Source organism: Cibotium barometz, chromosome 35, assembly GCF_041138505.1.
Source record: "Cibotium barometz isolate CiBa-2024 chromosome 35, ASM4113850v1, whole genome shotgun sequence".
Taxonomy (NCBI): domain Eukaryota; kingdom Viridiplantae; phylum Streptophyta; class Polypodiopsida; order Cyatheales; family Cibotiaceae; genus Cibotium; species Cibotium barometz.
The window spans coordinates 20,336,980-20,348,165 of record NC_141080.1 but is presented as its reverse complement, the minus strand read 5'-3'; positions in this window follow the sequence as shown (position 1 = coordinate 20,348,165).

Below are 11,186 nucleotides of genomic sequence, written 5' to 3'. Positions count from 1 at the left end.
TTCTCTGTCTCAAGGAAATCAAAAGGTCAGGGCAGGCTAGTTTCACACCGATTCCAAGTTGTTTTAGGTGCCCGCAGTGGGTAGAAACCTTAAGCAAATATGGGAACATCACTTCAATGACTACACGTCTCCATCAAAGGCATGGACCCATGCTATTAGAGACTCTCAAAAGCTGCTCCTATATATAAAAAAGGAGGAGGTCATGAGGATCATGACAAATAGGAGAGAAAAAAAGTACAAAGAGATGCAAACTCTAGAATATAAAATCAACCAAGGCTTACAAGAGGACCTAATCAAGGTTAGAGAAGAGATACAATGTCAGCACATCAAACTCTATCTAAGAGATTGGTGGGTTGGAAAGAGTGATAGACCTTCTAGAGAGATGTTGTCCCTCCTTAAAAAGAAGGCTAGCACATACCACATCCCTATGTTAAAAGATAGAAGTGGCAATGATGCAGAATATGTGGCTAAAAACATGGACATAATCAAGGAACATTTTTCCTTTGTCCTCAGTGCACAAAAGGACCATAGAGAGGAAAGGAAATTCGCCATCCAAACCATATCAGAATGCATACCTCCAAGTTTCAACCTTCTTAGAAGAGGATATTTCTCTAGGAGAATTAGAGGATGTAATTAATGCTATGCATGATGGAAAGAGCCCCGAGCTCGATGATGAGTTCTTTAAAACCTATAAAGAACTCCTACTAACTCCTCTATTTAAGATTTGGAATGAATCAGTGAAATATGGTGCCCTCCCCTTCTCAATAAATGAAGGGGTCATCAGATTAGTTCATAAGAGAGGGCCTAAGGATGAGATTTCTAACTGGAGACCTATAACTATGCTGACCACGGCATATAAAATCTTTGCAACTTTGCAAAAGCCCTAACAAGAAGACTCTCTCGACATTTGAAGGACTCGATAAGACCATAGCAAAAGGGATTCATCAAAGGCAGATATATACTCGATGCCATTATAGCTCTTTGGGAAGGAGTGGAGTATACTCAGCAAACCAAACAGGACTTTATGTTCTTCAAGCTAGATTTTGACAAAGCTTATGAGACAGATTGGAGTGGAACTTTGTTTTAAAGTCCCTAAGAAATATGGGGCTAGGGCTCAACTTTGTAAAGATGGTTAAAGTAATTTCTGGTGAGGCTCAAGCTAGAGTGATAGTAAATGGCCATTCACATAATCTTTTATATTAGAAAGATCTATTAGACAAGGCTAGCCCCCCTACTATTTGTTATCGACTGCAGATGCCCTAGGTTGGCTAGTCCAAAAGGCCATGGACAAAGGTCAGGTAAGGGGCATCTCCCTACCATACAACAAAGGGTAAACTTGTCTTCAACAATCTGCAGACAATACCAATGGTCTGATTCATAATAATGACCAATTAACAAGCTTTCTTGGAGTGTCTCAGGCTTTTTTCCCTGGCATCGGGATCAATTATTAAATCACTCTAAAGCAAGGATTAAAACAATGCTTATTTTACAGAGCCTCCGCACAATGGCTATTAGAAGAAGGATGCAAGGTTATTAAGGAAGGGCAGATCTTCGGGGACTTCTTTGGTATTCCGATGGGTGTATTCCGATGGGTTTCAGTGTAACCATGTATTCCGATGGGTTTCAGTGTAACCATGCATCAAAGGTGGTTGTGGGTGTTGGATAGAGTATAAAACAAATTTAAATGATGGAGTGGGCTCCAACACAGCTTTGCAAGAAGAACTATAGTTCTCCAACACATCCTCTTCCCTACTGCTATATACTTTCTTTCATGTTGGCACCCCTCAAACAATGATCTCAAGCAATTAGAGAGATTATGCAAAAAATCCCTATGGTCTGGAAATGCAGAGAAATCTAAAATGCCTAAAGTTGCATGGAAAGTATGTGCTTTGCCTAAGAATGAAGGGGATTTGGGCATACCAAACATCATTGATGTAGCAGATCGTATGGCTACTATATGGTTAGTGAGAAGCATTATATGTCCTTGGGAGGATTGGGCAAAACTTCTTAATTAAAATTTAGATAACTTCAGAGTGTCTTGCTTTCACCAATGGAAGAAGATTCCCAAAATGATGCTCTTCTACAGTCTAATGAAAATAAAAGTATAAGGGATCCCTCTAGTTAGATCATTATGGCAAGCCTATAATAGATGTAAGCCAAAAATCAGACTCCACAACAAGATTAGGAAACGTGGTGGTATTCTACATTTGGACTCCATCTAGTTTTCCATGGCAGTTGAAAGTTGTATATCAGAAAACTTGTACAAGCATGCCCACAAACTCCACAAAAAAGGGCATTAGTACATGGGGTGATCTGTGGTGCAAGAATAACCAAAAATGGGTGACTATTCATCAAGAGCTCAAGGATTGTTGTAAGCTATTTGAAATCGGATCTCCAACTAATCTCCGAGAGGAAAAAGCTATGAAATGAGGAGAAATCAAATCTGATCCAACTCAAGGGACCCCTGACAGCCAAAGCCTTCTCATGGAAGTTCAAACATAAACTGTTACCCATCCCAACTCTCCTCCTCAAGGGCCCCCCTTGCACTCTAAGCTAAATAACATATGGAACCTACTGTGGGGGACAGAAAACAATGGGGATTTAAGTTATCAATAATTTGGTCACCAATGATTTCACGAAAAAAAATCTTGCCTGCTCTAGCTGATTATGCACAAATCCCTATGGAGCGATATATTGGCTAGAGCCAATCAAATAGGATATGGAGATTGGATATACCTTAGATGTAAAAGGGAACAAGAAACCATTACACATCTATTCATTGGATGCCCTCACAACAACAGAGAATGACTCTAGTACTTGAATCTATGTGTCTCCCCTCTTTAGAATTGGGCACTTAACTGGCAGGAAATCTTATTAGAGCAACAGTTAAAGTGCTATGCAGATACAAATACCAACATGGTCCCTATTTAATCATACAAATACCAACATGCTCCCTAGTCTGAGATGTGATCTGCGTGTGCAAATGAAACTCTTGCATAAAGCTAGCTTTAAGGTGTGTGAAGCACAGTATATGAAAAATGATGTTGAAGAGATGTTGTATATGGGAAAGGGCAAATAAGATTTTAAAGAGAAACCCAACCTAATATAGAAAAGGATGGGCAGGTGGCTAGCGAGGAAGTATAGATTATGAGGAAGGATTCTGAGTTGACCAGATATATTTAGAACCTGACCACTCTGCGAAATGAATTGGCCTAGGACAATGTAGTTATGCTTCTTGGTCAAAAAGCAAGTTATTTTGTAAATGCTCATCGACTATATTTAAATATATTTATGTGCTTAAAAAATTAAAAGAAAAGAAAACCTATAGCTTGGACCCCTATGCACCTAAGATAATGGATGCAAGTTGCCTTAAAGCCTTGTATTCATATCTCAAAGAGGGCTTTAAAGTAGGTGTAATGTGTGCAAATGTATGCACACACGTGTTTGAGTACACTATGTCTCTAGACTAGCATAGTCCAAGTACACATAACCATGGGAGATGCTTTTCTTCTTTGTATAACTAAAATAGCCCTCTCTCTCTCTCTCTCTCTCTCTCTCTCTCTCTCTCTCTCTCTCTCTCTCTCTCTCTCTCTCTCTCTCTCTCTCTCTCTCTCTCTCTATATATATATATATATATATATATATCTAATGTGTTATTTTTGTATAAGGTTATGGTTACGTGATTGATATGTATTTACTCATAAGCATTGTAGCTTTTATATGCAAAAGACTATTTTTCACTACTTGATTAAAAATTGCATCATATGTAGTGTGGTATTGTTACATAAGGCAAACTTTGCTCACGCTTAAAATTTGCATGTGTCTCTAGTTTATCGTTAGTTCAAGATAATCCAATAAATCTATCTTGGTAAAAAGAGCACCCATATGCTAAGTATTACGTAACTTTAGTAGGCAAACATTGTCCATGTTGAAATGAATGCAAAAATCTAACTTGATAAAGAGCACCCACATGCTAGTAGTGTGTCACTATAGTGGGAAAACATTATTCACGTTGGAATAGAATGCAAAAATCTAACTTTATAAAGAGAACCCACATGCTAAGGATTGTGTTACTATAGTTCTCGTTGAAATTGAATGCTATTAAGCATTGGCATATTAAATATCACCCACATGCTAAAGTAATGTGACACAACATATATAAACTTTTCTCACATCAAAAACTTGAATGATTTACATGCAAAGACTAATATGTATGGTTTAAAGTGGTTTACATGCAAATATTTATACTTAGCCCATATTTGTCTGGCATTACCCTTCCTTATTACTAACGGTTTTAATGTACATGGGGGGGACGGGAAAATAAGTATATTCTTTAAATATCCACAAGTGAAAACAATTATATATCCCCAAATTTTCAAATTACATAAAAAATCTCATAGTTGTTAATTGATAAACAAGTTTAATGTGAAAACAAATATATATGCATATAATTTCAATCACATTGCAAACTCATAGTTGTGAATTAAAAAACAAGTTTAATGATGATTTCCAATCAAACATATTCCAATATTTCTAGTTGTACCCTAAATTGGAGCCAAAAAGTTATTAATCTTTTGAGCTAAAATCTAAGCATAAGAATTCCAATATTTATAGTTGTACCATAAATTGGAGTCAAAAAGTTTTAAATATTTTGAGCTTTACCAAGCAAATTACACATAGAATATATGCATAAGAGTTTAACTTAGATGTTTCTATACAAACTATATTGCCTCACAAATCATGAGATGAGCTAGTTGCATTTGAGAACTACACAAGAGAAAGGACTTTATAGTCCTTAAGTTGCCATTGGAAACTAATACAATGGGATATCACTTAGTTTTCATTAAGTTGTTAATGAAAACTAATACAATGGGATGTTAGTATCTTACACAAGAGAAAGGACATTAAGTCCTTAAGTTGTTAATGAAGACTAATACAATGGTATATCATGATAGTACTACATCTACAATTACACTTGGAACATTGATAACTTTTCTAAATTGATTTATGCTGCCACGATATCATCATGTAAATATAATATTTTCAATGTCTTTTAAATTGAGTGTAGCTACACTTGACCATCTTGAAAGAAGCTTACTAGGCAGCTCGATGGGCTACCAAGTAAAAACTTCATCATGGAATAACATAAACTACTTGCACCAACATGTCTCCATAATGTTGGCAAAAAGTTCCGTAACTTAAACCCGAAGATGGTGTAAGGCTACTAAAACATGCCTAGGTTGACATTTTTGGTATTAGTTGCTAGAGACATTAAAAAATGTTAGAGAAAACTAAGGTTTAGTTAATTAAAAATCTAAAGACATTTGTAATGAGCCATTAAGTTAACCACCCACTTTGTGTATGAGTTGATTTCTCTACATTATAATGTACATTATTATATGTTTTAGCTTACTCTTTGCTTTGTGAGGTTTTCCATGTTGTTTTTCTCTCTATTATGCATGCTTTCATTAATTAATCAGTATTATATTGTTTGAGAGTCCACAAGCACATTAAGGAATTGTCTACAGACAAAGCATTCATAAAATAGTTATGTCTCATCTTTGCTTTATGCTTCTTCAATTGAAAAGCTTCTTTTTTTCTCTCTTTTTGTTTGTTTTGTACTCTCTTTATGCTTCTTCAATTGAAAAGCTTCTTTTTTTCTCTCTTCTTGTTTGTTTTGTACTCTCTTTATTTTAATATGCATGTAATCACTTCGCTTTTTAATTTTACGGATTCTAGTAAGAAAAGAGCTCCGAAGTGAAGGATGAGCACCAATCTCAAAAAAATAGACAATGGTGGGTGGCTTATGTCTCTACACATACCACATGGGTTGTAAGTAGCTTGCACATTTTATAGGGGCTCATCCAAAAAGGGTTCCATTGGTACCACCTTAGGCCTTGCCTAAATGTTAACACAACAACATAGTCAATGTTATGGGGATCAACATCATTATGGTGCTAAGGCTATGCAATACTATGCAAATTTTAAAATTAAGGCAATTACCTTAAAACAGGGGCATAATGCAAAAAGCTTGAGTGGTACGTACACCATTGGAATGCAATGGTTCTAGTGGTACCACCTTAGGCCTTGCTTTAACACTAACACAACAACATAGTCGATGTTATAGGGATCAACATCATTACGTTGTAAGGTTGGGCAATACTATGCAAATTGCCTTTAAACAGGGCCGTAATGCAATAAGCTTGAGTTGGTATGTACACCATTGGAATATATGCCATCTATAGTGCAAATGAAGCTAGTTAAGTATATGCTTAAGTTATGCCACTTGCAATACATCACATGCTTAGCTTATGGCCTATTTGGCAAAATATGAGCTGCTACAAAGCCACGCGTGAAAGATATTCCACCTACATCACTCATGAAAAAAATTTCTCTCATGGAGAATAATAAACCAAAATGAGACTTAAAAGGGGGACTATTTTTGCCAAAATGAAACTTAAAATGCAAGCTATTCTAGCCAAAATTCATAGTAGTCTCCTAAAAGTCACACATTAAGTTAAGATCATAAGTATCAGTTTGACACCACTCCTCAATCAAAGGGAACAATGTAGAACTTTTAGGAAGAATATTGCATATAAATCCAAACACAAGGGCAAACCTTCCCTAGGGATGGATTAATTAGAGATGAAAATTCAACAAACATGAGAAAATAAATCTCAAGTGTCTTGTATAGCACAACTAATCATAAGCATTTTATTTCTCACATTAAGGTCTTAGGGCATGAGATGCATATAAGTCTATACAACACTTTAAGACCACCAAATTCTTAGTGATTGTAAGGGCCATAGAAGTGTTGGTTTCAAAACTAAGTATTTTCTATGTGCCTAGATGGCATTGTTACTAGTTGTGGTACATAGATTTGCCTATTAATTGTTGATGCATCAATTTGTCAAAAGAGGGCATGGGATGAAATCAACTAAAGGAAGCTTTTCCTTAAGATGTTCCAAACCCACTACATCTGGGACCAACTAGATTTACAACGAAGAGATATGGAGAAAAAAGGTGATACAATTAAGATCACATTACATGAGTTGAAAGCATCAATGTCCCACTAAGAGGAGAGACCTTGTGACAAAGAACTCAAATAATACTTCACAATGGTTGATATGGAGCAAAAAGGTGATATAATTTAAGATTACATCACATGAGTTGAAAGCATCACCGAGAGCAGAGACCTTGTGACAAAGCACTCAAACAATATTTCACTATGGTTCCTTACCTTTCAAGAACAAGAAAGAGCTACAAAGGCCCCATAGAAAGTAAATGATTCTCAACAAGAAAAACTAGAGAGATTAATGGAGGTAACATGCCCAAGTGTGATTATTTATGTAACTTACAAGAAGACAATGAGAGCTTGTAGAGGAATCTTAGATAATATCCTAAGAGAGTTGTGGAAAAGAAAACATATATCAAATTAGGGATAATAGTCTCAAGGTTCTAAAGTCCAAACACATCTCCCTACGAACCCCAAATTTGGGGATAAGACTCTCATGGTTTAAAAGTCCAAAATAGGGATAATACTCTCAAGGTTCTAAAATCCAAATAGATCTCCCTAGCATCACACAAACCACAAAAGGGGAGGCACAAACCACAAAAGGGGAGGACTCCAATAAGAGGGTGGTTGACACCATGATCCAAAATAAATTCTTATATTCAAATTATCAAATCCATTCCTTGAGCCAAAAATATACTCTCCATGGGAAGGATTAAGAAGAGAGAACAAGAAAAGAGCACGTAGATGCAGAGAGACCTTAGTTAATCTAAGGTCTACACCTTGGAGTATGAAGTGACACACAAAGCATATGATGTTGTCCAATCTAAATAGGTGCTCTTCCACTGTACACTCCAAGCATTAAAAAAAGCTCCAACAGGTTGCAAGGGCAAACACGACATCACGTTTTCCTCTCTAGCCTGCTAGGGATTTTTTTAATGCTTTACTTGTGATGTACCATGCCCACCATGCTCTACAAATTAACCCACCATGCTTTGCTAGAGGGGACAAGTTCTACCATGAAAGGGGCATCGAAGACATAAGGATGGCTCTCCAAATGTCATTAATTACCTAAATGTGACTCACCAATCACTTGTTATGAGTGATAAGTTGCCATGTGTGTTTTGCTTGTTATGCTTGTTTTACTTGCCTTGTTTATTTATGAGGAAAGGTAGCCTGGTTAGCTAAACCAAAGTCAGGTGCTTAAGAAGAATTTGCTTGCATTTTCCATTCAAGGAGTTGGTTTTATTTTGTGTTTTATCAAATGGATAAAGGTGCTTAAGAAGAATTTGCTTGCATTTGCCATTGATTTCAAGGAGTTGGTTTTATTTTGTGTTTTATCAAATGGATAAAGGTGGTAGGAGACAAGAATTGAAAAAGATGGTAGTGTCTGCTTTCGGGAGAAGAAGAGTTGGGTGTAAAAAGGACCCTCCACTAAGCCAACCTTCTATGGGCGGAGGTACCTTAGAGGAGATTGATGAAACCACCCCAACTACGTAGGAGGTGCACACTAGTCATGTTGATGAGCTGGTTGATGTTGTGGAGACGTGTGTTCATGTCACTACTATAGGTGAATTTTAGGGGAGTGAGAATATGGATAGTGGGGATTAGTGATTTGGACTTCCAATTGGTAAGTGGAGGTGATTAGTGTCCTCAGGTTTCTTTGTGTAGAATAATCACCCATGCCCGAGTAAGAGGGTTGAGGAGGGATGTGTTAGCCCTAAGTCTGCATTTCAGCATGAAGGGTACATGGGGGAAAAGGGTACATTTATTACATTGGTTTGTACATGTAAGGGGGAGGAGATTATTGTGGATGATGCTGTGAGGGCCTCTTTGTCTCATTTATGGTGGTGAGAGATTGACGATGAATTTGAGACAAAATTAGCAAGGAGGCTAGATCTTCACTTCTAGAATGTTATATGTTTGGGAAGGAAATCACGGGACAATGGCATGGATGTACTTGATTAAGGAGGTGTACATCTCCTTGATTAAGGAGATGTACACTAAAACAAAGTGGAGGCACATAAGGGTCGGGTGCATAATAATTGGCCCTAGAAAGACAAGTGAGAATTCTCTACTAGTAGGCTTGTAAAGAATGAATGCGTGAGTATATATGTCACAATAATAAAAAATTAATCTTTAGTATGTTTATGGTTTAATGGACTAATATTTATGTGGTTTTTTTAGTAATGCTAAATGAGCATGTAGTTATCAAGCTGATCTTGAGCGATACACTTATTAATGTAAACAATATTTGTGAGTGTGACACTGAGAAATATATGAGTACTCTCACTGCAGAAGAGTGCAAGATTATTAAGAACATAAGGTCAAGGGAGCTAAAAGGCATAAGGCCTTGGTATCCTTTGACACAAGCACACTTGGATCAGCTTGTTTTTCAAGTAATGCAAAGCTTATCATTGATTGTTTTATAATTTGAAAATAAAAATATCAACTTTTTTACACCCAAATGCTTTATACTATTACATTTTTGTTTGAGATTAGGTTAAATATAATGCCAAATTGAAGAGGATCATTAAAAGAGTGAGAAGTAAAGTGCCCGTTGAAGAAAGAGGTGATGTTGAAAAGCAAGCTAAAGATCGGATCCAAAGACAAATATCGGAAAGGTATTCTTGACTTGTGTGAATTTTATGTTGTACCTTGTGTTAACTAGTATGTCAATATTCTTATGAGTAGTAATTTGTATGGTATTTATTATGGTCAATCTATTTCAGATCTTAAATTGTATTGATCCTTAGCTTGGAGATGTTTGGAAGAAAAAATTATTAGCATTGCACCATGATGATAAAGACTCCATAGTGACCCTTGAAAAGTTGGTCTGTTGAAATATACAAGTGAATGGGTGTGTGCAGGAACAAGTCCTTAGCAAGAGGCTGTAAAAGAGAATTTGTAATTGAGTGGGTAGTAGTGAAAAGGTGAGAGGTATCTATTGATGAGAGAATCAAGGGTAGCATGAGTGAATATAGGGGTGTGGAAAGATTCTAGGAAAAGGTACTCCAAGTTGTAGGGGAGGTGGCACAAATCAAGGAGAATCAGTGGGATTAGATGCTTGGCATCTTGTGGATGTAAACCCTATAAATTGAGGCATTGGCCTAATGAGTATTTTTTGGTTTTTGAGTATCCATGCCTACATTATTTGATTAGATTAATTGCTCACTAATCTCATCTTAATCATCATCTAATCACATGCTTATTATGTTGATTCTTGCATTTGATCCACCATAGCCCACTCATGCTTGCATTTTAACAAGGTCTTCCTACTTTCTTTACTAGAGGGTAATCCCATGATGTGAAACATGTATCACATGCTCAAGCAAGATGTGGAATACCGAGGGTGAAAGTTCTTTCATAGTCTCCTATTGATAAGTAAGTAGACATACTTAATTTCACATATGATTTTTGGACAATTTGATAACTTAATCCTCTGATGATGTGTATATGCTATTCACAACTACTTTTCTTTGTTAGTTGGCGTAATCGACTTCTATATAAGAGAAGATTATGAATTATGCTATTAATTTTCATTTTATTTTTGTGTTATGACAAATATGGTTAGCAAGGGAAGTGTTCTTGGATACGATTAAGAGGAATGCCATTACCTCTTTGGAAAACCTATGTGGAGTGCTTTCAGATGTCCTCCCATTTGTGATCCATGGGGACTAAGAATTACTCTCTCACATTATCTAGATGACATTAAACTAGAGGGAAGAAAGCACATGTTTGCTACTTTGAGAATGAAGGATACCAAAGCAGAGTCAAACCAAACATTGAACTAACACAAGATGCAAGTCAAGCTGCATTACAAGTACACTACAATGTCAACACAGAGAGTTGATTATTACCACTATGAAATATGGCTCTAATATGCATGAATGAATCTGTGGTTGATTTGTCTTGAGTTGTCTTTTTGTTGATAAAAGATACCTCTCTCACTTATTGAATGAAAAAAGGATTTTGGCAAAATTTCTTGATTTTTTGGAGTTTAATGCTTAATTAATGGAAATGTTCCATCAAGTTGAGCCTCAAACTATTTAGTAAGGGATCTAGGTGATAAATCTAGCTTAAAAGAGGGGGAAAAGGTAAAATTGTGTAGGAAAAATAGGCAAAATTGGCTCATTAAAAAGTCCAATAGTTGGTTCAGACTCTAATCGTCGTC